At 37.7% G+C, this 27,858-nt stretch overlaps 1 pseudogene; it reads right to left on the minus strand.

Moving 5' to 3' along the window:
• Positions 1 to 6,246: 6,246 nt before the first annotated feature.
• On the minus strand, positions 6,247 to 6,804 carry LOC138169903 (jupiter microtubule associated homolog 1 pseudogene; annotated as a pseudogene).
• Positions 6,805 to 27,858: the final 21,054 nt, after the last annotated feature.

Genomic DNA, 27,858 nt, shown 5'->3' on the forward strand with positions numbered 1-27,858 from the left:
AAAGACAAAGACATACCATGTTTCCCCAATAATAAGACATATCCCGAAAATAAGACCTCCCCTTACTGTGTAAGATTCCTCTAAAATAAGCCCTCCCCCGAAAATAAGCCCTATTGAGATTGGTACTGTAGTGAAGGTGATCCCCTGCGCTACACGCTACATTATGGTACCCTCTGTATGCACTGCCCCCCCCCCCAGTGAAACGCATGCCACGCTCCGAGCTGCATCCAATCAGAGCTGCAGCAGTGAGCGCGTCATCCTGTTCTTCCCCAGTGATTTGCTTATTGAATAAAGGTACATTTTTTTGTTCACATTTACCTGTTTATTAAAATTGCTGTCAATGTTCATTAAAATAAGCCCTCCCCTGAAAATAAGCCCTCTGGTGTATTTCTGTCCAAAAAAAAATATAATAAGACAGTGTCTTATTATCGGGGAAACACAGTAAAAGAGTTTAACAAGAATATCTTTTTTTTTTCAAAACTTCTCTGTCGTTTACTTTAAATAGTCCAAATTAATGAAATTACAGCACATTTCAAAGAACAGACTTGCACTTCATGGTCAAGCACTAGCATGGTCATGCACACAGAACTGAGTCATTTTGTAGGAAAATACCCCTGCAAGTTTTGCTTGATGAATACTCACTTTCTATATAATTCACTCCCCTTACTCTGTTTCTGAATCCAATCAAATTCAATTGAGTCACTCAACTCCTTCCCCAGTCTTAGGCTCAGCTTTTCAGACATCCATTTTTTACCAAGTTTAATTCCTATGTCCAAAATCTAAAGACAGTTTCTCTGCTTTCCAGTCAGCAAGAGGCTGGTGACTCTTTACAGGTTTGTATGGCACAGAAGAGTGTGGATATTTGTATTAAAGGATATTTAGATTGAAACCAAAGAGACAGTCATAGATGAAGTCAACTTTGTATTTAGGGGCCTGAGAAGAACTGTACTTTCAGACTGTTTACATTAATTTATTGAGCCTAAATTCATCAGTAAGGCTGATCAAGAATGTAGTTTAAAGGGGGCGGAGACAAGAAGTCACAGTAGAAATGGCGGAGCTCCAGCTTCCACCTCCTCCAATTCATGCAAAAGGTGACTCTGAAGAAACTTTTGAACTAAGTAATTCACAAAATTACACAGAGCAGCTAACCTCTCACTGAGAAGATCCCAGCAGGCTGGCAGGAAAGGGTCAGTGCAGAGCTCTGGGAGCCAACCCCACCCCCACACAAGCCGGAGGTTTTAGTGTCAGGGCCGGCCTGACCAGCCACTGGGTGGAGGGACTTCAGATCACCAACAGTTGTGGAGGTTTCCAGAATTATCAACACATAGATGTCAGGGACAAAGTGAGAGGTCACGGCAGTGTGGACTTTGGGATACAGTAGTTCAGGAGTGTGGTCAGCCTTTTTCCCTGGGGCAAGAAGAGGCTAAGGCACAGTGGCCTTGCAACCACAGCCAATTGGCTGCATCAGCTCCTGGCCTACAGATTGTGGGGGAACCAAGAAACCAGTCTGAGGAGTAATTGCTATTGCTTTAACTTGCTCGGAAGTGGATTGCGGTCTATGGTGGTGACTCTGGGGTGTGTGACCAGCTTGCCAGAGCATGTGGATTCTTCAGAGAGGGCACACAACGAATACATTAGGCAGCTGAGAAAACCCCAGCAATTGGAATGGAGCTCCCCTGTCTGGTAGCAGAGTCCTACTGTGGCAAAATCCCCAAAGTCAAGTAATTGAGTGGCAATATTGAAGAGGTTACCCACTAAGAGAGTTAGGGTTGCTCTGAAGACTCCAAAGTACCAACACACTGGGTCATGCTAAATGAATTCAACTTAAGTCTTCTCTCAGCCAGAAAAGTAAAGTTGATTAAAAGTTCATTTGCATTAGTGTAATGCCAAAAAAAAAAAAAAGGCAATTTCCCAAGGTTCAAGGTTCAAGGCATAGGTGCTCTCCATTTTATTCAGTGAAAAATTAAGAACAGAGAAAATCAAAATATAACATCATTCAAAATACAGCATTTACCAAGTGTAATTTAATAATCTCCAAGTACTACCCCACCCCTGGACATTAGATTCATTTAGTCCATCACAAAGCCCCTCTTCTCAAATGGAGATTAGTTTCCAATCATAAGTAAAGTATATTCATTTTTTCAATCATAGAGCACAAAAAGGTCAAAAGTTCCCCAACCTTGGATCACAACTGAATCTACCGCAGAGTTACAACAAGCTTAAGCACAGCATTTAATACCCAAAGAGAGGTCTTTTCTTCATCTTGACCCGAGGAAAGTTCTCAGCAATCTTTGTTCCTGGGGAGACAAAGCTTAGCAAAGCCACAAGATACATTGCCAGTGTCTTCATTAATTCATTCTCTATCTGAAGAACATTCCTCGGACCCCTGAAAACATTAGCAAATCCCTCTTTCAGGATTTCTGTAAACATACAACAAGAAAATCCTTCTTCAGGGCTTGTGAACCAACAGCAAGGTTCTAGGACCTCTGCAACAACAGCACTCACTTTCACCAGTAGACAGAACTCACTATCTGTCTGTAGAACAGTCTCAGGAGCTCTGAATGAATAGCAAGGTTTCCAGACCCCTGCAACAACAGGACTGTCTTTCACCAGTGGACAAATCTTGCAAAATAACACCAAAGCAGACAGACAAAGTACCAGCATAACAGCCATGTCTCCTCAGTCCTTGGCACCTCTGGGTGGCAGCTCTCAAAAGTCATGGGCAATTCAAACTGGCCCTCAGCAATCTTCTCCGTCTCTCTCTGCCTCCAAGATGCTGCTTCCAAAAAGTTCTTCTGCCTCTCTCTTTTCTTGTGTCTCTCTAAATTTATGTCACCAGCTCCTCCCAGTTCAGCCCTCTCTTTTCACATCAACAAGTCCATCCCACAAACAGGATTCACAAGCTCTGGGTTTTAACACAATAAAACAAAAAACCAAGCCAATACAGGGGGATCTTTAAATTCTGTCACTATTACACAGAGTAAGCCTGTGCTAGGTCATTCTATGGAGCTCTCACAAACATGAAGACAGGTTGGGGTCTTATATACAGAAGGTTGTGGGAAGAATCTAGGGGTGGTCTAGGGGAGCAATTTGGGGAGCGTCTTCAGGAGGAGTTAATGAAGTCGAGTGATTAAGGGTTGCAAGTCACTGGAAGCCTCCTGGAGGGACAATGGTGGGATAGGCCAGTTCTCAAGTGTGGCTGTATAGGGTGGGTAGTCTAGTAACAGACTTGCCTCATGCAAATTCCTCATCAAATAATATGATTTAATCAGAGTTCAAGGGCCTGTAACTCAAGGACTCAAGGAGAGCTTGAGGGGGCTCCCAGAGCCCATATCTCCTCAATATGAGCAAACATGTGAAGCAAAGCAAGCAGAGCAACCGAACTTTATGCTGATACTTTGGGGATAAAAAGGATCAAAGAATGGAACAGGAGGAAGACAGTGAAGTCAGAACTCCTGAACCAAAAGCTTCCACGAAAAATACAAGTTGGTTACAGGGCATAGAGGACCTTAAGAAGGATTTTGAAAACCAAATAAGAGAAATGGAGGGAAAAATAGGGAAGATAAATGAGAACAATGCAAGAAAATTATGAAATGAGAGTCAACAACCTGACTAAAGAAAATAACACCTTAAAAATAGAATAACTCAAATGGCAACAGAGGCTCAAAAAGGCAATGAGGAGAAGAATGCCTTAAAAAGCCAAATTTGCCAAATGGAAAAAGAATCTCAAAAGCTCACTGAAGAGAATCATTCCTTCAGAATGAATTGGAGCAAATGGAAGCTAGTGACCTTATGCGAAATCAAGATACTATTAAACAGATCCAGACAAATGAAAAAATCAGAAAGTAATATGAAATACCTCACTGGAAAAAACACTGACCTGGAAAACAGATCCAGGAGAGATAATTTTAAAATTATTGGACTACCTGAAAGCCATGATCAAAAAAAAATCATAAAAATCATCTTCTAAGAAATTCTCAAGAAAATTGACCAGATGTTTTAGAACCAGAGGGCAAAATAAAGTTTGAAAGAATCCACCAATCACCTTCTAAAAAAGATCCCAAAAAGAAAATTCCTAGGAATATTATAGCCAGATTCCAGAATTCCAAGGTCAAGAAGAAAATATTACAAGCATCCAGGAAGAAACAATTTGAACATTGTGGAAACACAATCAGGATAACACAGGATCTGGCAGTGTCCACACTGAGGGTTTGAAGGGCTTGGCATATGATATTACAGAGGTCAAAGGAGCTGCAATTAAAACAAGGAATCACCTACCCAGCAAAACCAAGTATCATGTTTCAGGGGAAAATATGGTAATTCAGTGGAATAGAGGACTTTCAAGCATTCTTGATGAAAAAAAAAAACCGGTTTGAATAGAAAATTTGACATTTAGATACAAGAAGCAAGAGAAGCATGAGAAGGTGAACAGGGAAAAGAAATCATAAGGAACTTATCCAAGTTAAATGATTTATATTCCTATATGAAAAACAATAATTGTAACTGATGAAATTTTTCTCAGTACGAGAATGGTTGAAGGGAATAGAAAAGTGTGTGGTCTATATAGGAGGGTATGTGGGTGTATGAATACATATGTGAATGTGTGTATATATGTGTACAGGTATACATAGACAGAGGGCATAGGACCAATTGAATAGGAAAGGGTACTTAAAAGGTAAAATTACCATGTGAGACAAGAATATAATGAGAGGAGATGGGGAGAGAGAGACTGGGGTAAGCAAAAATAGTTACAATGGAGGGTAAGTACAGGAAGGCAAAATGGGATGGGTCAACCTTATTCTCATTGAATTTAGCTTAGGGAGGGTAATGGGAATGTAAATTTTAAAGCTCTTCCTTGCCCCTAGGCTAAAGTGCCCCTGGAGCCTGGGGTGGGAGGCTTGTTTTTCAGTAGATACTTCTTGATTGGCCAGTGAGTCAATAAGGTTGTTACATTCTCTGAGCCAGGAGAAGGCTATATAAGCCCTGATGTGTAGCTTTGTTTTGGGACTCATTTTGAGAAGTGTTCTGCGATTTGATCATATGAGACTCTGGGAAGCCGTTGGTTGTTGAGAGCCACCTCCCCCTCGGTTTTGAAAAACCCAGATGTTGATTTGGTGTGGATGTGATGGTTGGACTGTTTGGAAATCTGTCTACTTGATCTGTTTCTGTCTTGATAATTCTGTCTATATGTTTTGAAGTTTGGGGTGCTGACCTTTTTCCCCTGAACTAGGTAAACGATACATATTTGACTGATTAAATTCAGCTTGTTAACCCATTTTGAGTTGCTTTCCTTTAACAAAGCAGATCTAAGAACCTGTGTTGGCAGCAAACCCTGGGGAAGCTTGGGGTGCTTGCTGCTACAGGGAGGTAATGACATTCACACTAAATAGCATATCTAACCCTACAGTAGAGTAGGGGGGAAGGGGATGAGAGGGTGGATGATGGAAGGGAGGGCAGGCTGGGGGGAGGGAAGTTGGGAGCACCTTTGAAAAGGGACAGGGTCAAATTAGAAAATAGTACAAGTGGGAGTTGGGATAGGATGGAGGGATATATTGTCAGTCTTTTACAATATATCTACTATGCAAATGTTTTGCATAGCTACACATGTACAACCTATATCAAATTGCTGATCTTCCCAGTAAGGGTGGGTAACAAGGGAGGAAGGGAATTCATATGTTTAATATATGTACACTATTATTAATATTATTTTACATGTAACTGGGAAATAAGATATACAGGCACTGGGGCATAGAGATCCATCGTGCCCTACTGGAAAGTCGGAGAGGGTATGGAAGAAGATATGGGTGAGAGCAGATTGGAGGAGGAGATATCCAGTGGCATCGCTGTTGTGGGGTGGTAGGTAGGGGAAAAACAGGGAGAAGATTTGTAACTCAGAATCTTGCAGAAATGAGTGCTGTAAACTAGAATAAATAAAACATTTGATTATATTTTTTAAAAAAGAATGGAGTTTAAAAAACCACTAGGTACAAAAATCTCTCTAACACATTTAGAACTGTCTTTTTTTCTTGAAAACATCACTAAGCTTCATAGAGTGTTTCCTCAGCATTCTACTATAGAGAACAGTCATGCCATGGCCTGAAGACCTTGACAAATGGGGGATTATTTGTTCTTTAAAAAAAAGTAATACATAAAGTGCTTTTTTAATGAAAGAAATTTTAAAGAGATGTACAATCAGGCTCAAGTTGTGCATTTCACAAGCATGGAGGGGTGAGAAAAAAAAGTCATTTAACCAAGAACTAAGCTGGACTTGCCAACAGGTGGATTTCTTCTGGATGGTGGCAGTGTTAATGCAACTGGACTGGGAACAGGTGCAGCAGGTACAGATTTCTCTTCATTCTTGTCAACTTGTAAGTCTGCCTCCACATTTTCATGTATATCACCTTCTCCCTTTGCACCTAAAAAATCTCAAGTACTAGCTTCAGAAGAGTTTCTTCTTTGGAGTCAAAATGGTTCAGAATTATCCCGGCTAGACTGAGCCCCTGCTGACTTGGCCCAGGAAAGATGATTTTCTTCACATGTTCCAAAATATTAGATGCCATTTTGTTCTTTCTTACTGATTGTTCTGTAGTGTCATCATAGCCCAAAGTAAAATTACACCCGCCACCTGGAGGATGTAATACCCTGGAGCTATTCCTGCCATTGGGGTCAACGCCTTTGAAAGTGGTGGTGGTCGTGGAGAAGCTAGAGCTGTACCAGGGTGGTGGTGGATGGATGCGTGAACTGAGAGAGAGGTGAGGCTCTTGGACAAGGTCCAACTAAACACAACAAGAATATGTTACCCATATTGCTAAAGAGTACAACTTCAAATGATTTTTTTCTCTGTTAATAATATTAATTTTATTTTGTTCAGGGGAAAATATCAAGTTGCTGTATCAAGTATTTAAGAAAGCATCCCTTATACAAAACCAAGATTTAAAGAGATTAGTAGTGGATTTCCTACTTTAAGCAATTTCAACCAATTATAAAATGTCTGTCAAACAAGCACAAGATATTAACTGAGTAACTCTTCAGGAAGCAAGTTAAAACTATGTGGGACAAGAATGACCCTTGCCCAAAATAAAAAAGCAGAGATATCTCCAAGTAGAGACAGGAATGATTTTTTTTAATTATTTATTCTTGCAGGAAGGGTCGTCTTGCTACTAGAGGCAGTCTAGTAGAAGAGGCAAAATACAAAATGCAAAACTTGGTTATATATCCAAAAGACCACCCCCTTACCCCCTCCCTTGTTCTGTCCTGTTCCCGTTAATTAGGAACTGAGGCGCACAATCTTAACTGCAAAAATCTGCTATTTGCAGGTGAAATGGCAGTAATATCAAAAAGCAGAAGGTACATGTCTAGCAGACATGGAAACAGACAAAATATGTCATCAGTATCAACTTAGATATGAAAGCAGAAGATAAATGTTTTAACAATATCAATATAGATATGAAAGTAGACAATATTTTATGAATCATGAGGATTTTAGGACATGGTAACCTGCCTGGGTTTCCTCAACAGGAATTCTAATTTTATATTTGTATAGGTCAGATGGTGATCAGTAGAAACAAGTCTGGAACATTTGGGCCTGTGGTTAAATTTGCAGGGTCTGAGCAAAAATTTCAACTTATGACCAGGGAAGTAAGGCAAGGGTCCCAGCCCAGGTTAGTAAGTCTTTGGTACTTTATTACATTTCTCTTCAGATTTCTGGAATGTTACCTGAGAGGTTTTCACTTTTATTCCATTCAAAGCTTCCATTTATAAATTACATTTTTTGCAGATTTTTGGAAATAGCTGCATTTCTTCAGTTGGACAGTAATCCTTGTTCAACACATATTGGTCACCAAGAAAATACATCAGAAGTGATTCATTTCAAAGCAACTTTGGCTTCTGGGGGAAAATATTTTAGGTAGAACCTACATTATAATGTATTTAATCAATGCCTACATTTTTGTGTAGCACACAAAGGTGCCACACAGGTGCTTGAATATAGGAAATGAAAGATAAGGCTAATACTTCAGACTGTCTCTTATCGTGATTTGGATACCCACTAAACATTGTACTGTGGATTAGGGGTATTATATGACCTTTCATCCTTACTTCACACTCTAGCTTCAGAAATGAAAATAAAGGAAAGAATAACTAGAACCAGAAGTCAGGCAAGAATCTACAATTTTGAGGTACTTAGAATCTGAGTGATGTGTGTGTGTGTGTGTGTGTGTGTGTGTGTGTGTGTAGCATTTGAATAAATGCTCTTAAAATTATTTATGTATTGAATGTGATTCTTCTAGTGAACTATTCATTTAAATCATATCACTTAATAAATGCACCATAGAGTTATTCAAGTGAACAACATTTAAATATCTACACTCTAACAGAAACACTAAGGCGACAGAGACAAAGGCAAAATATCCCTTGTCATCAGGGAGATGATACTTTATGTTTTTGTGAAAAAAAGTGCTGTATAAACTACTACATAAATTCGAGGTTATTCTTATTATTGTCACTATTCTTGTTATACAGAATAATAACATTTTGCTGATGTGGGGCATACACAGAAATATCATTGACATAAAATGTTGGAATTGGAGATATCTTTAATTTAAAGTGTGTTGCATTACTTAGAATAAGCACATCTAGCATTGATATGGAAACATTTTAAATTTAAATAATATTAAGGTGAATACAATAGAAACATACACGTAGTGTTATAAATCTAAGTTATTTTTTCAAAAAGATTTGCTGTTATTGATCTCTAATTTGACTATACTGGGAAATTGTTCTGCAAGAAGCAAAACTAAATATAGAGGTCATGAAATGAAAATTGTGTAAAGTCACATTTTCTTCCAGCAAAATAGCACATTAGAATATTAACTAAAGCATAGACCATGATTCTTTATATGTATTATTAAAATTACGGATCATCCTGAACATGCTGATTAAGTTATTGAAATGATAATGAATCATGAGACAATGTGCATGGAAAGATTATTTTCGCCACAATGGAAAAATGAAATGACAAGTGCTTAGATACATGAGTCAATACTTTCAGGAGGTGACAGTCTAAAACCATTTTATATGCACTGTCAGGGCAGAAATTGATTCTCTGCATAGTGTTAATGTTTATCATTTGTAGAATTAATTGGAATGATACAAGTCCTTCTAAAGACAGCATTTCTCTTATTCCTCTTCTTATTTTTTTGCCACTTCCAGAAAGGGCTGTTTAACCTTTCTCAATATTAGTAAATTTCAAGTTACTTGAATCAGATACATGTGGGTATATGTATAAGGGAGGCTCGAAGTCTTTTGGCAGGGGAAAAATTAGTCTACCCAGGGATTTAAGTAAGACATTCACAACCTTTTTATTAAAAAGAAATATCACTATGATATAAAATTAAGTAAACAGATTTGAAGAGTTCCCCTCACCACTTCTTTTCTAGGCTCTATAATTTGTAGCCTATTTGGATAATGACTTGCCTTGATATACAGATAGGAAAAATTCTACCAGGGAAGTTCTTTGAACAGGTTAAAAAATACTGTGATAAGACAGACATAGAGACAGTCTTGACTAGTGAATGAATCAGTACAAACTCATGTAAACCATTATATCTATTGAGTCCTAGATTTTACTATGTATGCATCTCATCCGTGAGCCCTAGTCAGTTTGTCATATGACCTGCCACCAAAAGCTTATAGTATTCTCTTTCATTTGCCCTGCTCTGCCCTGTGCTCTAAGAAAGATAATTTAATCAATACTAGAGCAAGGTGGGGGGTGGGAGGAGGAGGGCAGTGGAGGAAAGAGAAGAGAAGGTATTCTACATTCCCATCTCAAATAATGTAACAGAATCAGTGAAAGGGCATGGTGAAAGTGAAATTTTAAATGTGTAAATACAATGGATTACATGCTGTGATTTCTTTAGGATAGTGTACTGTTGTTTCTGGAAAAGGCATTCTCCACTGCCTTGTGTTCCTTTGACTCTGCAAGTCAAAACTCCTTTTGTGGTCACCAGACCCCTCTATGCTTAGTCTCTTCCTGTTAGAATCTAAACTCCCTGAGGGCATGGATTATCTCACATTTATATTTCTGTACACAGTGTCTGACTCAGTGCCCCATACTTAATAAACAATTTTTATATTCACTCATTTGTTTATTTATTAAGCTAAAAAAATTAAATTCATTGCTTTCTTCTACAATCTCCCCTGAGACTATCTACAACACTACTAAAGTGAATGGTTATTACCCACCAAAAAGGAAAGTTCTTGTGCTTGAAAATGTTTATTTTCTTTTATATAGATACATGGTTCTAGGGTTGCCTAAAAAACTACAAGTAAACCTATGAGATTGGATTCATGTGAGCATTCAAGCATTGCTGCGACTGCTCTCAAGTATTCCTGTGAAAAACAACCGAAGGTACCACATTGGCACAACAAATGAGGAGATAAAACAATATGAATTCTCAAGTTGAATTTACCATAGTTACAGAGTATGAATTTATTTTAACTTTTGGGTATGTGGATCATTACCATAACTGCTATAGAAGATGTACCAAATTTCTTAATGCAGATTATGGTACTACTTTTTATGGTGTTAATATACATGGAATGTCTATTTGGAATACATTATTTTTGTCAATAAAACATCTAGTTTTATTACTTGGGTTTTTATGAGTTTGGGAATTATATTTTAAAGTAAATGTGTTATAATGATGTTTTTAAGAGGAAGCTAAGCCTCACAAGACCTGTGCACGAAAATCATGTTTTCAAGACAAGAAAGATGACGAGATGATCCTTACACAAAATGTTAGAAAGTGAATGTTAGAATTTGAGAGGACTTTTAGAGATGGTCATCTTGTCCAATCAGTTTTTTTTAAATAAGGAAACTGGCCCTGGGAAGTGAGTGATGCATCTAAGTTTCTGTCCTAAACCTGTTCTAGACTCATCCTAGACAAAATGTTCGTTATTTTGAATGGCATAGTGTAGAGGTCTTTTCAATTATCAGAAGTTGTCTCTTTTATATTTTTTTCACTAAAATTATTCAAAACAACAAGAACTTTATGCAATACATGCTTTAAATTCATTATTTCTTTTAGTCAAATAATTTATTTTAAAACAATCATTCCACTAAAATAAGTCAGTCAAAATAATTTAATACATGTCAGGCACTGTGTTAAGCACTAGGGATACAAAGAAATAAAATAAAAACAGTCCCTGATCTCAAGGAGCTTACATTTTAATTTTTCAGACAATATGTGGATAACTAGGTGTGAGAGTAGATAGACAAAAATCTGAGAGGAGAAGGTGTTAATAGTTGGGGTATTTGTGAAAGGTCTCCTGCAAAGGGTAAGAATTGGGCTGATGACAGCCACCAGTAAAGATTATAAACTTCTGGAAAATATGAACAAACTGACTAACTTGAAGTATCTAGAAATGAAAGATATTGCAGTAAACATAAGTAGAAACCTAAAGGACTTAAACCAGAAATATGCCGCCCTTCAGCCTTATCTGAATCAGAGCACTTTAATTGAGGAGCAGGCAGCTGCTCTTGAGTAGGCAGTTTATAAGTCAGATGCATATTCAAAGAAACTAGAAGCAAAGTTAGAGAAGCAATGAAAGAATTCTTTAGCACAAGACTTTAACTACAAGAATGTTTTATAAGAGCTAAAATATGTGGGATGGAACTTATAACTAAGCTTTAGTTCCTAAAAGGAAGTAATGCTACTGATCCAAGGAGAATCCCAGCCCACATGTTTGGTTGGAAGTGTAACTCTGATCACTTCTGATGTTTTATTCATTTTGTACCCCCTGGAACTTCATTGTATCATGTGCTTTCTTGTGTGCCCTGAACCAAGGTTCAGAAATCAGGATCAAGCCCTTCTAGAGCATGCACAGATGAAAGGCTCTTCCTCTCTTTCCTCCCTTCTTCCTAATCCCCTAGGCCCCTCCCTAAGCACCTTCATAAACTGTTCTTCAACTTAAATAATAAATGCCAAAGTATGACCCTCAAAAAAAAAATCATTGAGCTGATCTTAAAGAAACCTAATCTTAAAGGGGGAAAAGTGTCTTAAGGTATTCAACCAAGGTGTGTCTTCCCACCAAATGCCACTTACACAAAGACCACACATAGCGAATCATTTATCCGAGACTATGGTCAACAGTAGTCAGAGAATTTAGATAGATGAGAATATACAAGATAATGCAGAGAACAAATAAGCTCTTTCACGGGGAAGAAGATTTTTCAACTAAATCAAGAGTGAGTCTCAGATCTCTTCTAAAGGGAAATATATCAAAACCTCCACTGTAGTGAGCTGGAAATAGGAATGTTATCAAGGTATTCCTGCCTCTATATGTTGTCTTCTCGTCAGAAACTTTCTTTTTTTTTCAGGGACTTCTCTCTGAAAGGATTTGGAAGGGTGTGCCTTCTATCTTGAAATGGAAATCAGAAGACCAGGATCTCTCTTTACTAAGACATCAACTGCCTCTCGTACTTCATCGACTCTTCTCCTCATACCGGTGCAAAGTATTCAGAAATCAATCTCCACTAATTAGGATATTTTAATGTAAGTGGGATTTCTATTCTCCCCCCAAAAAAATTCAACAAAAAGAATTAAGGTACAGATGTGTTCTTCCATTCAAAAAGTGTCTAAAACTATTTCATGCCATTAGTTTATTGTCATTACACCAATGTGGATTTTTAGCTATCAAGGAGATTTTAAAGTAGGTGTAGGACAATAAACTCATTTTACAGAATAGGACTTGAAGTGACCTTATACAAAGTTAGATTAGACTACAGGTATCTATTTCTGGTTCATTATTACTTCCCTTTCACTTTTGCCTTCATTACATTGCTTTTTTAGCATGTATTTCACTCGAAATAAAGCCAGGGAAATGCAAACCCAGGCTCCAAAATGGAAGGAGAAGGGGCTCTCTATGTATTGAATGCCCATTATAAGTGCCAAACTGCAAAGACCAGAAAAGGAATAGTCCATTGTTTCCATGTTCAAGAAGTTGATGAAATCTCCTATTCCAGGTGAAATCTCCTGATTCCAGCATTTCCCATTTACTCTGAACTTTTTCTTTCCATTCCACATTAATTCTGAGCCACAACAATGACTCTCATGGAAGACTTTCATGAATTAATGAAAGATTAATAAGCAGAATTAGGAAAGGTATAGAACAATGCTTGTAAAAATGAAAATGAAAATTCAGAACCAAAATTTAAAACTAAATGACTTATAATTATTATGTCTAACTTTGGTTCTGTAGGATGATGTAGTAGCAAGCACCCCAAGCCAGGGTTTGCTGCCCATACAGGTTCTTGGATCTGCTTTGTTAAAGGAAAGCAACTCAAAATGGGTTAACAAGCTTACTTTAATCAGTCAGACATATATCGTTTACCTTGTTCAGGAGAAAAGGTCAGCACCCTGAACCTCAAAGTATACAGGCATAATTATCAAGACAGAAACATCAAGTTGACAGATTTCCAAACTGTCCAACCATTACATCCATTCCCAGTCAACATCTGGGTTTCCACATTCTGGGTTTTTCAAAGCCGGGGGACTCTCAACATCGGCTTCCCAGAATTCAGATCAAATCACAGAACACTTCTCAAAGTGAGTCCCAAAACAAAGCTACACATCAGGGCTTATATAGCCTTCTCCTGGCTCAGAGAATATAACAACCTTATTGACTCACTGGCCAATCAAGAAGTATCTACTGAAAAACAAGCCTCCCTCCCCAGGCTTCAGGTGCATTTTAGCCTAGGGGCAGGGAAGATCTTCCAAATTTGCATTCCCATTACAGATGACTATTGGAATGTATCTCTTTACTTCTTTACACAGGTGAGGAACAATAGGTGTGACACACTACATATATGATAATATTTGGTTGAATGCTGATTGGTTTTGCTGATTTAAACAAAAGAAATCTTTCTTTATTATACTGTATTTTCAAAGATGTCTATGAGTGGGAAAGTGGAGGGATATTGTGAATAAAGGTGGTTAAAAACAAAATCTATCAATATTTTAAAGGAAATAAATGCTAATATGTAGAAAATGCATATTTATAACTTCCTTCTTGCCTTTTTCTATATAAATTACTTCCCCCCCACTTTCATACCTTTTTATGTCACATTCATTTCAAAATCTCTCATTCCTACTTTATTGAATGACCATTTTCTTCTAACAAAGATATTGAGAAAAGAAGAAACTTCAGCAAGATTAACCAACATAAAATTCATTATCTAATAAAATATGCAATACTAGTCTGCTTTTATCATACTCCATTTCTATGTTGAAAAAAAGGAAATAGTTTGGGTTTTTTCAGTTTTTGTTTTGTTTTGTGTCCTCAGCTCTTCTTTAAAGGTCATACTTGGCAATTCCAATTATACAGCATGTGTTTCCTCTCCATTTACAATATTGTTGTCATTGTGCATATTGTTTTCATGTCTTCTTCCTCTCCTCCTCTTCTTCCTTTATCTTCTTCCTCCTCCTCTTCCTTTTCTAACTCCTATTCTCACTTGAGAAATTAGTGTTTTGTTTTTAATTTAGGGTTTTCTTTCTTGAACATTTTTGTCTTTCAATCTTTTCATATCCATGGTCTTTGTTTCTCATATCTCTTCAACTTTTTATAAAAATACTTTCCCCTTCCACCTATGCACAGGCCCTAGAGGCTACTCATCCACAGCTTCTTAGCTTTAGGGGCATGAAATCTTGGCTCAAGTCCCTTTCCAAAATAAACTACATGGGGAGAGCATAAATCCCAATTGACTTCCCTCCAAGGACACCTATTTCTTTTTTATTATTATTATTATTTGTTTATTTTTAGTTTACAACATTCATTTCCACAAGATTTTGAGTTTCACATTTTCTCCCTGTTTTTCCCCTACCCACCACTCTAAAACAGTGATCCCACTGAATACCCCCTCCCCCAATCTTCTCTCTCCTATATGATCCCCCATGCCCCCTCTGCCTTTCCAGTAGGGCAAGATAGATCTCCATACCCAGTGCCTGCATATCTTATTTCCCAGTTGCATGTAAAATAATAATAATAATTTTTTAAACATTTAATTTTAAAACTTTGAATTCCAGATTTTTTCCCTTCTTTCCTCATCATCCAGCCTTCCTGGGAAGATAAGCAATTCAATATAAGTGATACACGTGTAGTTATGCAAAACATTTCCATAGTAGATATATTGTGAAAGACCGACTATATTGCCCTCCATCCTATCTCACCCTCCACTTGTTCTATTTTCTACTTTGACCCTGTCCCTTTTCAAAAGTGTGCACTTCTGGGGTGGCTAGGTGGCACAGAGAATAGAGCACCATTCCTGGAGTAAGGAGGACCTGATTTCAAATCCAACATCAGACCGTAATAACTTACTAGCTGTGTGACCTTGGGCAAGTCACTTAACCCCAACTGCCCTCAAAAAAAAACCAAACAAACCCTAGGGGCAACCAGGAATCACAGCGAGTGAAAGCACTGGCCCCAGAGTGGGGATGACCTAGGATCGAATCCGGGCTCAGATACTTAGCACCACACCGAGAAATAACTGGCCATGTAACCTTTAGCAAGTTACTTAACCCCAATTGCCTTTAAAAAAAGTGTGCGCTTCTAACAACCCTCCCCCTCAATCTGCCCTCCCTTCTATCATCCCCCATCTCATCCCCTTCCCCCCTACTTTCCTATAGGGTAAGATACACAAATTAGTGTGTATTTTATTCCCTCCTTAAGTCAAATTCAATAAGAGTAAGGATGTCCCATTCCTTTTTACCTTCCTATGCTTCCCCTCCATTGTAACAGTTTTCCCTTCTCTCTTTTATATGAGCTAATTTACCTTATTCTGTCTCTCACTATCTCCTTTCATTATATTCCTCTCTCACCTCTTTATTTTATTTTTAAAATATCATCCCTTCCTATTCAATTGATCCTATTCCCTCTGTCTATGTATACCTGTATATATATATACACACACTCACATATGTATTCATACACACATATATACTCCTATATAGAATTATATAGGTATACATACATCATATATATATATATAATATATATATATATATATACACACACACATTTATTTTCCCTTCAACTATCCTCATACTGAGAAAAGTTTACAATTATCATTTTTCCATGTAGGAATGTAAATAGTTCAACTTTGATAAGTTTCTTATGATTTCTTCTCCCTGTTTACCTTCTCATGCTTCTCTTGCTTCATGTATTTGAAAGACAAATTTTCTATTTAACTCTGGTTTTTTCATCAAGAATGCTTGAATCCTCTATTTCATTGAATGACCACATTTTCCCCTGAAACATGATACAAGTTTTTATGGGTAGGTGATTCTTCATTTTAATCCTAGCTCCTTTGACCTCCAGAATATCATATTCCAAGCCTTTCAATCTCTTATGTAGAAGATGCTAGATCTTGTGTTATCCTGATTGAGTTTCCATAATATTCAAATTGTTTCTTCTTGGCTGCTTGTAATTTTCTCCTTGATCCTGGAACTCTGGAAACTGGCTATACTATTGCTAGGAGTTTTCTTTTGGGGATCTTTTTCAAGAGATGATCAGTGGGTGAATTCTTTCGATTTCCATTTTGTCCTGTGGTTCTAAAATATCATGGAAATTTTCCTTGAGAATTTCTTGAAAGATGATTTCTAGTCTCTTTCTTTTGATCATGGCTTCAAGGTAGTCCAACAATTTTTAATGATCTCTCCTGTATCTCTTTTCCAGGTCAGTGGTTTTTCCAATGAGACATTTCACACTCCCTTCTATCTTTTCATTTTTTTGGATCTGTTTTATAGTATCTTGATTTCTCATAAGGTCACTAGCTTTCATTTGCTCCAATCTAATTCTGAAGGAATTATTCTCTTCAGTGAGCTTTTGAAATTCTTTTTCCATCTGGCAAATTCAATTTTTTAAGTCATTCTTCTCCTAATTAGTTTTTGGGGCCTCTTTTGCCATTTGATTTAGTCTATTTTTAAGGTGTTATTTTCTTAATTCAGGTTGTTGACTCTCTTTTCATGATTTTCTTGCATTGTTCTCATTTCTCTTCCCAATTTTTCCTACACTTCTCTTACTTGATTTTCAAAATTCTTCTTGAACTCCATGGCCTGTAACCAGTCCATAAATTTCTTCCAAGGTTTTGGTGGAGTTCTGATTTTGTTGTCTTCTTCCCATTCCATGCTTTGATCCTTTTTGTCCCCAAAAAAGGAATCTAAGGTTTTATTGCTGTGCTTGCTTTGCTTGCTTATGTTTCCACTCAATTACTTGAATTTTGAGCTTCTTGCCATAGTAGAATTCTGCTTCCAGAGAGGAGAGCTTTGTCCCAAATTGCTAGGGGGGTTTGCAGCTGCTGGAGCTATAGTGGGGTGCCTTCTCTGAAGCCTCCCCAAGCTCTGGCACCTGGTCACACACCCCAGGACCTCCACTCAAGACAGAGATCTAGATCCAAGCAGTTTAAAGCAAGAATTATTGCCCTCTGAATGGTCACTTGGTCCCTCTATGATGTGTAGGCCAGGACCTCTGAAGCAGCCATGCCATGGCAGCTGCACAGCTACCACACTTCCACTGCTTCTCACCCAAGGGGAAGGAGCCAACCTGCACTCTGCCCCCCTCCCACTTCCAACTGAGTACCACACTGACCTTTTACTTTGTCTTTGGCATTTATGAGTCAATAATTCTGGAAACTTCCACTGATGTTGGAGATCCACTCTCCCAAAGTCTTCTCCAGATGCTGCTGATCAGGGATGCCCCGAGGCTAAAACTGTGGGCCCAATAAGTGCTGGTTTCAGCTCCAAGCATGCTGAGAAGAAACCTTTCTGTCAACCTGCTGGGCTGCCTTCAGCAGGAGACTTGTTTCTCTCTGTCACTTTGTGTGTTCTGTAGCTCTAAAGCTTGTTTAGAGACATATTTTATAGGTATTTGCAGTGGTTATGGGGGGAGCTCACAGCTTTCCTGCTTCTATGCCACCATCTTGGCTCCACCACCCTGACATCTATGTCTTCTTTACCCATATCTCCTTTGGCAATTTTTCTATATCAAAAAATACTAGCACTTAAGGTTTGCAAAAACTTTATAAATATTATCTCATTTTATCCTCACAACAACTCTGTGAGGTAAGTGTTATTGTTATCACCATCTCAGAAATGAGGAAACTCAAACAGATCTATTTAAATGACTTACTCTGAGTGAAACATCTTGTAAATGTCAGAGATTGTACTGGAACTCAAATCTTTCTGATTCCAGTGCCAGTGTTCTATTCTCTGTGCCACCTTACTGACAGAAAACTGAGTCTACCTTTCCCTTAATCATGTTTTGGCAGAAGCAAAATCTGTCACCCCTTTGCAGGAATAGGAGGTTCAAGCTTAATAAGATGGGCATGAGGTGGATGGGGAGAATCAAGCAGATTTTCCCACAGGTGAATATTAAAATACAAGCCGCCTTGTTTGCTTTTACGAGCTATGTCCTATGCATGGGTATGAGATAAGAGTGAGTACAAAGTAGTGATTCAAGCATTACAATTATGTGGTGTAATTTCATGAGGTTTTTCAATGGTACAGTATTTCTGTTTTACCTTATAAATTTAGCTTTCTAGCTATAGTGACTGTGTAACTGCCTTAAAATTCATTTTGGTGAAGCATTTAGGCTGCATACCATCCTGCCTATTGAATGATCTCCAAGGTCATTTTAAAACCTCCTTTTCTAGATCCATCTCTTTTTTTTGTCTTAAACACATTTCCTCAAAAGGTACAATGGGAAAAAAAAATGTGGATGTGCACACCGTCTGCTCTAGAACTTTCTCACTGAGTAAATGCATTTACACTCTGTGCTGTATTTTATTCTCAGTTCACCTTATAATTTATTCTCTACTTAATTATTGATAAATTATTCTTTTTTATATGAGTTGTTTTTTTTATTTTTTAATTTACATCATTCATTTCCATGAGATTTTGAGTTACAAGTTTTTCTCCCCCTTTTTTCCTCTCCCCACCAACCCAAAACAGCGATCCCATTGAATGTTCCCTCCCCAATCTGTTCACTCCTATATCTTACCCCATTACCCCTCCAACTTTGCAGTAGGACATGGTAGATCTCTATGCCCCAGTGACTGTATATCACATTTCCAATTTACATGTAAAATAATAATTATAATATATTTTTTAAACATTTGATTTTAAACATTTGAATTCCAGATTCTTTCCCTACCTCCCTCATCACTCACCTTTAAGGGAATGATAAGCAATTCAATATAGGTTGTATATGTGTAGCTATGCAAAACATTTCCATAGTGGATATATAGTGAAAGACTGACTATGTTGCCCTCCATCCTATCTCACCCCCCACTTGTTCTATTCTCTTTTTTCATCCTGTCCCTTTTCAAAAGTGGGTGCTTCCAACTTCCCTCACCCACCATCTCTCCTCCCTTACATCATCTCTGCTCTCATTCCCTTTCCCCTACTCTACTGTAGGGTGAGATACCCTATTTAGTGTGTATGTCATTCCCTCCCTAAGCCAAATTCATTGAGAATAATTCACTTTTGCCTTCTTGTTCTTCCCCTCCATTGTAACAGTTTTCCCTTGCCTCTTCTGTATGAGATAATTACCCCCTTCTGTCTCTCCCCATCTCTTCTCATTATATTCCTCTCTCACCTCAATATCACCTTTTAAGTATCATCCCTTCCTATTCAACTGGTCCTGTATCCTCTGCTTATGTATACCTGTACACATACATATACATTTCTATTCCCTTCATCTATTCTCATACTGAGAAGTTTCATTAGTTACAATTATCGTTTTTCCATATAAGAATGTAAGTAGTTCAACTTTGATAAGTTCCTTATGATTTCTTTTCCCTGTTTACCTTGCCATGCTTCTCTTGCTTCTTGTATCTGAATGTCAGGTTTTTTCATTCAACTCAAGTTTTGTCATCAAGAATTCTTGAACGTCTTTTTTTCCTTTAAATAGCCATATTTTCCATAATACTTAGTTTTGCTGGGTAGGTGATTCTTGGTTTGAATCCCAGCTCCTTTGACCTCTAGAATATCATATTCCAAGTACTTCGATCCTTCAGTGTAGGAGCTGCCAGATCTTGTGTTATCCTGATTGTGTTTCCACAATGTTCAAATTGTTTCTACCTGGCTTCTTGTAATATTTTCTCCTTGATCTGGGAATTTTGGCTATAATATTCCTAGGATTTTTCTTTTTGGGATCTTTTTTTAGGAGGTGATTGGTGGATTCTTTCAACGTCTATGTTGCCCTCTTATTCCAAAACATCAGGGCAATTTTCCTTGAGAATTTATTGGAGGATGATTTCTAGGTTTTTTTAGTCATGGCTTTCAGGTAGTCCAATAATTTTTAAATTATCTCTCCTGGATCTATTTTCCAGGTGAGTGGTTTTTCCCATGAGATATTTCACATTGCCTTCTACTTTTTCATTTGTTTGGATCTGTTTACTAGTATCTTGATTTCTCATAGTCACTAGCTTCCTTGCTCCAATGTAATTCTGAAGGAATGATTCTCTTCAGTAAGCTTTTGAGGTTCTTTTCCCAGTTTTTTGAGCCTCTTTTGCCATTTGAGTCAGTCTGTTTTTAAGGGGTAATTTTCTTCATTCATTTTGTTGACTCTCATTTTATAGCTTTCTTGCATCATGCTCATTTCTTTTCCCAATTTTTCTTCCACTTCTCTTATTCAGTTTTCAAAATCCTTCCTAAGCTTCTCTATGGCCTCTAAGCAACTTATTCTTTTCTTGGAAGCCTCTGATGCAGGAGTTCTGACTTCACTGTCTTCCTCCTATTCCATGCCCAATCCTTTTTTTCGCCAAAAAAGGAATCCAGTGTCAGACCACTGTGCTTGTACATGTTGCCACTCAATTATTTGACTTTTGAGCTCTTTGCCACAGTAGAACTCTGCTACCAGAAGGGGGAGTTTTGTTCCCATTGCTGAAGTTTTCACAGCTGCTGGAGCTATTAGTTGAGTGCCATCTCTGAAGCCTCCACACTCTGGCAAACTGGTCAAACACCCCAGGACCTCCACTCTAGACTGCAATCCAGATCCAAGCAGGTTAAAGCAAGAGCGATTACCCCTCAGAATGGTCATCTGGTCCCCCGACAATCTGCAGGACAGGAGCTCTGAAGCAGCCACGTGGCAGCAGCTGCACGGCCACAGTGCCTCAGCTGTTTCTCCCTCCAGGTGGGAAAGGCCAGACTGCACTCCCAAACTCCTGGTTCACAAAGTACACGCTGCACTGATCTCTCCCTTTGTTCTTAGCCTCTATGGGTTGATAATTCTAGAAAATGCCACAGCTGGTGATCTGAAGTCCCTCCAGCCAGAGGCTGGTTGTGGCCACCCTGAGACTAAAACCTCAGGCTTGTGCGGGGCTGAGCTTGGCTCCCAACAAGCTGTGCTGGCTGCTCCCTGCCGGCCTTCCAGGATATCCTCAGTGGGAGGTTAGCTTCTTTGTGTCATTTTGCAGGTTTTGTAGCTGCAAAGTTTGTTCAGAGTCACCTTTTGCATGAATTGGAGGAGGGGGAAGCAGGAGCCATGCAGAAATCCTGTTTCTACTCTACCATCTTGACTCTGCCCCTGATCTGAGTTATTTTAAACAAAATTAGAGCTAAATAGATTCCTGAGGAAATCACTCAAGTCCTGTGCTTCTGTCTTTCTTATTTTTATAATTTATTTAGAGCAGTAATCACTAGGATCACTGTTAAGAAGGGCATTATACAATGAAAGTGATTAATTTTCCAAGTAGTCTGGTGAATTACCACTATCTTCCTCTATCCCTTTATTCCAGTTAGGTGGCCTTCCCTTCATGTAACTAAGTAATATTTATTTGCACTCATTTCTATTCTATGTTAGAAGCTTTTAATTATTTTGTAGGATAGGGCAAGAAAGTGATTATACTGTAACAATTATTTCCATTATTTTGGGTGATGGCCAATTGGGTCATAAGACCAAGAATCAGCTTTATTAAGCCCCTGCCAAGTGGCAAAGGAATTATAATGTATTTAATCAATTAAATACCGATTGGATTCTAAGTCAAGGAGCTTAAGTACACAGTTTACAGATGATGATTAAGGCTAAACAAAATAAGGGAAAGAGAAATATGGCATTCCTTTCATCCAAAACCTTAAGGGAGATAAAGGAAACTAATAAAGGTTAAAACCAAGAATTTTCCCCCTAATAAAATTTTAGATTCTTATAACAAGTTTGGAGGAAATTGACTATGCAAAATATTTTAAAGAAAAAAAAAATAAGTTGATGTACAAGCAGAAGGGGCCCACTTTTCTAAACTTTAAGAATCATTTGGAAGTAAAACTTAGCAGTTTTTAATTACTTATTTGTCTCTGAAAAATAAATTTATAGCTTTTCCCTATAAATTTTGTAGTATTTCCCTGTTGACCTTATATTTTATTTAAAATGAAAGTACATGCTTATAATACCTTTGCTAGTAATCTAATCTTTACTACCTGTGAGGGGTGGGGGGACTGAAGGGGATCAGAAAGCAGTATATGTGGTAGTGGGACTGGGGTTGGGAAAAATAACTGGCCTTATTATTCTATTGATATTGATTCCATTGAGGGATCTCCCTTCCTTGAAACTTACAGTCAGAGAAACATGTCTAGAGCACTTAGATATTATGTGATTTACCCAGGGTTATCCACCAGTATTTGTCAGAGTTAGAACTTGAACCTAAGTCTCCTTGCCAAATGGTAACTTGTCTATCCACAATGCCAAAGTTGCTGCTAAATCTTTACATTTTGGGTTTAAATCAGATTTAAGCACTTTAAGGAAGTCAACAGGGAACATTGAGTCTACATCTCCCTAAGCCCCTTTTTAAGTTAATTAGCTTAAAAAATTAACCTGGAGGGGCTGCACCAGCACAGAGCCAGAGCAAGCCCAGGTGAGCTGATTCACTCACCACATGGATGATTGTCAGAACTCTCACAGCAGGGTGGAGGATCTGTAGAAGTTGGGTAAGAGATGAGGGCAGGGACTGTGATAGTGACAGCAGCTACAACTGGGGCTATTAACCCACATCATGGATGTTTAAAGATCCCCTACTTGAACTTCCAGGAGGCAAGATGGCAGAGTAAATCCTAGCTGTTCTAATCCCCCTATTTGACCCTGAAAACCTGGAGAATATTGCCCCAGTGTAAAATCCTGAAATAGTGGAACCAGCAGAAAGTTTGAGAGTCCTAGAGGAATGACATGAGTGTGGCTCTGCCCAAGCTAAAGGGAAGGTCAGAAGGTAGCCCAACAAGACCCATCTCAGCTGACTATCAGGGGATCGCCAACCTCAGGGAGGTGAAGCCAGAAAGCACTAATACCAGAAGCCCAGTTGGGCCTTCAAACAATCAGGGAAATCTGCAGACACCAGTGTAGCCCCACCACCAGAGGGTGAGCCTGCCTGAGTTCTAGCCTAGGGGTGTGGAGGCAGAATCCTGAAGTCCTCAGATCACCCTTCCCCACACCTCACAGTATGAGATTCAGTGTAACCCTGGGGCAACACAGAAAGTCCTGGCCTTGATCTGAGTCTAGATACCCAGAAGCCACAATATACAAAGACAATAATCAGACCTGTAGCTCCCAGCATATGAAGCATAGGTCAGAGCCTTCTATACTCCAGAAGGAGAAATCCACTTTAAAATCCAAGAAATGGGCAATCACAATGGAGAAAAAAGTTTTGAAAAACAAAAACAAAAATTATTAGATCCTATTATAGCAAGATAGAAGACCCAAATTCAGAAGGGGACAGCATTGATTCTATACCCACAACTGAAGCCTCAAAAGGTAAGATAAACTGGTCTCAAGCACAGAAAGCATTCTTGAAAGAGCTCAAGAAGGATTTTAAAAGCCAAATTAAAGAGGTAAAAGATGAACTGACCAATTCTTTTAAAATTATAATTGCCAAGTAGAAAAAAAATTAGAAAAGAAAGAAGTTCCTTAAAAAGTAAAATTTGTGAAATGGGAAAAGAGGTACAGAATCTAACTGGAGAAAATAACTCCCTAAAAATAAAATCTGAACATATGGAAAAGGAACTTCAAAAATTAACCAGGAAAACAATTCATTAAAAATTAGAATCAGTCAAATTGAAGCTAATGACCCTATAAGGCATCAAGAACGAATCAAACAAAATCTAAAGAATGAAAAATTAGAAGAAAATTTAAAATATCTCTTTGGAAAGACAACTGGCCTGGAGAAGAGATCCAGGAGAGATAATCTAAGAATTACTGGTCTACTGGAAAGCTATGATGAAAAAAAGAGCCCAGACAACATCTTCCAAGAAATCATTAAGGAAAACTGGACTAAGGAACTATAACCAGAGGGAGAAATCGTTATTGAAAGAAACCACTGGACACCTCCTGAAAGAGGTCCCAAATTTAAAACTCCAAGAAATATTGTAGCCAAATTACAGAATTATAAGGTCAAGGAGAAAATACCACAAGCAGACAGAAAGAAACAACTTAAATATAGCAGAACTACAGTCAGGATTACACAAGACCTAGTAGCTTTTACATTGAAAGATAGGAGGGATTGGAATAAGATATTTCATAAGGCAAAAGAGCTTGGACTACAACCAAGGATCAACTATCCAGCAAAACTGTGCATAACCTTTCAGGCAAGGAGATGGTCATTCAATGAAATAAGGGACTTACAGACCTTCCTGATGAAAAAGGCAGAGATCAATGGACAATTTTATTTGTAAATACAAGACTCAAGAAAGTCATAAAAAGGTAAACAGGGAAAACACACACACAACTTGCTATTTAATAAGAGCAAACTGTTTACATCCCTATATGGGAAGCTGATACCTGTCAATACTGTGAATTGTATAATTATCATGACATTTAAAAGTTATATACATAGATAGAGGGTGTGGGTATAAATTAACTAAATAATAAAAAATTTTATTAAGGGGTGAAAAGTAGATATACTGGGAGAAAAGGAAAGGAGGAGGTAAAAAAGGGTAAATTATGCCACAAGAAGGGGCATGAAAACATATTATAAGAGAGGGAAAGAAGGGAGGGAAATGAACATTTATGAGCTTTACTCTCATTGGTTTTGGTTCAAGGAAGGAATAACATATACAGTAAAGTATAGGATTCTGTCATGAAAAAATAAAAAAAAAACTTATTGTAATAAAGAAAAGAAGGGAGGGAGAGGAGCATTGTATGAGATTTTTTTCTCATTGGCTTTGGTTCAAGGAGGAAGTAACATACTTCATTAAGTATAAAATCTTTCATGCTCTACAAGCAGAAGGGGGGAAAGGAGGTAAAAAAAGGGGGAGGTTAAAAGGGAAGGAAGAAGTAGGAAGGTGAAATGGTAGGAAACAGGAGGGGGTTTTATTGGGAGGGAATATTGGGAAGGTGGTGGTCAAAAAGAAAAGTCTTAAGGAGGGGAAAGGAGAAGGGAGAAATAAAAGCATAATCGGGGTGGGGAATAGGATGTAGGGAAGACACAGACAGTAATTATAACTGTGAATGCAAATGGGATGAACTCTCCCATAAAATGGAGGCAGATATCCTACAATATGCTGTCTATAAGAAACATATCTGAAAAAGGGGGATAAGCACAGGACAAAGGTAAAAGGCTGGAGTAGAACATATTGTGCTCAGCTAAAGTGAAAAATCAGGTGTAGCAATCTTTATCTCAGATAAAGCAAAAGCAAAAATAGATCTAATTTTAAAAGATAAGGAAGGAAACTATATTGTGTTAAAAGGCACCATTGACAATGAAGCAATAGCATTACTAAACATATATACACAAAGCAGTAGAGCATCCAAATTCGTAGAAGAGAAGTTAAGGGAGTTAGAGGAAGATATAGACAGCAAAACTATTCTAATGGGGGATCTCAATCTCCCCCTCTCCAAACATGGTAAATATAACCTCAAAATACATAAGAAATAAGTTAAGGAGGTTAAATATGATAGAACTCTGGAGAAAACTGAATGGGGATAAAAAGGAACATACTTTCTTCTCAGTAGAACATGGTACATAAACAAAAATTGACAATGTAGTAGGGAATAAAAACCTCACAATCCAGTGCAGAATGGCAAAAATATTAAATGCATCCTTTTCAGACCATGATGCAATAAAAATAAGATTTAATAAAGGGTCCTCGAAGGATATACTAAAAACTATTCACAAACAAAATTATTTAACCCTCAAGAATGAGTGGGTCAGACAAGAAATCATAGAAACAATCAGTTACTTCATTCAAGAAAATGACAATAATGAGACAACACATCAAAACTTGTGGGATGCAGCAAAATCAGTTCTTAAGGGAAATTTTATATCTCTGAATGCATACATGAATAAAATAAACAAAATGGAAAGCAATAATTTGGGTATGCAGCTGAAAAGGCTAGAAAAAGAACAAATTGAAAATCCCCAATTAAATACTAAATTAGAAATATTGAAAGACAAAGGAGATATTAATAAAATTGAAATTAAGAAAACTATTGAACTAATAACTAAAACTAAAATGGGGTTTTATGAATAAAGATAAAAAAATGATAAAACGTTAATTCAATTTGAAAAAATAAGAAAAGCAAATTACCAGTATCAAAAAGGAAAAGGGTGAATTTACCTCCAATGAAGAAATTAAAATAATAAATGGAAATTATTTTGCCCAATTGTATGCCCATAAATTTGACAATTTTAGTGAAATGAATGTTTACCCAAAATAGAATTTGCCCAGTCTAACTGAAGAGTAAATAAAGTCCTTAAATAACCTCATTGCAGAAAAAGAAGTTGACAAGCTCTTTAGGAATAAATTTCCAGGGCCAGATGCATTTACAAGCAAATTCGATCAAACATTTTAAAAACAATTGATTCCAATAATCTATAAACTATTTGGGAAAATTAGTGAATAAGGAGTCCTACCAATTTTTTTTTAACGACACAAATATGGTTACTGATACTTCTATTGGCAAGAGGCAAAACAGAGAAAGAAAATTATAGACCCATTTCCCTCAAGAACATTGTTTCTTTTTTTTCTTTTTTTTACCAAATGCTTTATTAGCTTCTGATTTACATCATTCATTTCTGCCAGATTTTGAGTTAAAAATTTTCTCCCCATTTTTCCCCTACACACCTTCCCAAAATAGCAGTCCCACAAGATATACCCTCCTCCAATCTGCTCTCTCCCATATGTTCTCCCATACCACTTTCAACTTTTCCAGTGGATCTCTATGCCCCAGTGCCTGTATATCTTATTTCCCAATTACATGAAAAATAGTACTACTACTAATAATAATTATATATATACATATATAAACATTTGATTTAAAAACTTTGAATTCCAGATTCATTCCCTTCCTCCCTTGTCATCCCCCATTCCTGGGAAGATAAGCAGTTCAGTATAGGTTGTACATGTGTGGCTAATGCAAAACAATAACACAGTAGATATATTGTAAAAGACTGACTATATTTCCCTCCCTCCTATCCCACCTCCCACTTGTTCTATTCTCTACTTTGATCCAGTCCCTTTTCAAAAGTGGGTGCTTCCAAATTCCCTCCCCCGCCCCAGCCTGCCCTCCATTCCATCATCCCCCCTATCATTCCCTTCCCCCCTACTCTCCTGTATGGTGAGATACCCTATTTAGTGTATATGTCATTCCCTCCTCAAGCCAAATTCAATGGGAATAAGGTTGACAGATTCCCTTTTGCCTTCCTGTTCTTCCCCTCCATTGTGACCACTTTCCTTTGCCTCTTCTATATGAGATAGTTTACCCCATTCTATCTCTGCCCATCTCCTCTCATTATATTCCTCTCTCACCTCTTAATTTCACCTTTTGAGTAGCATCCATTCCTGTTAAATTGGTCCTATGCCCTCTATCTATGTATATCTG

Source organism: Petaurus breviceps, unplaced genomic scaffold (genome assembly GCF_028583685.1).
Source record: "Petaurus breviceps papuanus isolate PSGF00001 unplaced genomic scaffold, PetGlider_PUasm1.0 38, whole genome shotgun sequence".
Taxonomy (NCBI): Eukaryota; Metazoa; Chordata; class Mammalia; order Diprotodontia; family Petauridae; genus Petaurus; species Petaurus breviceps.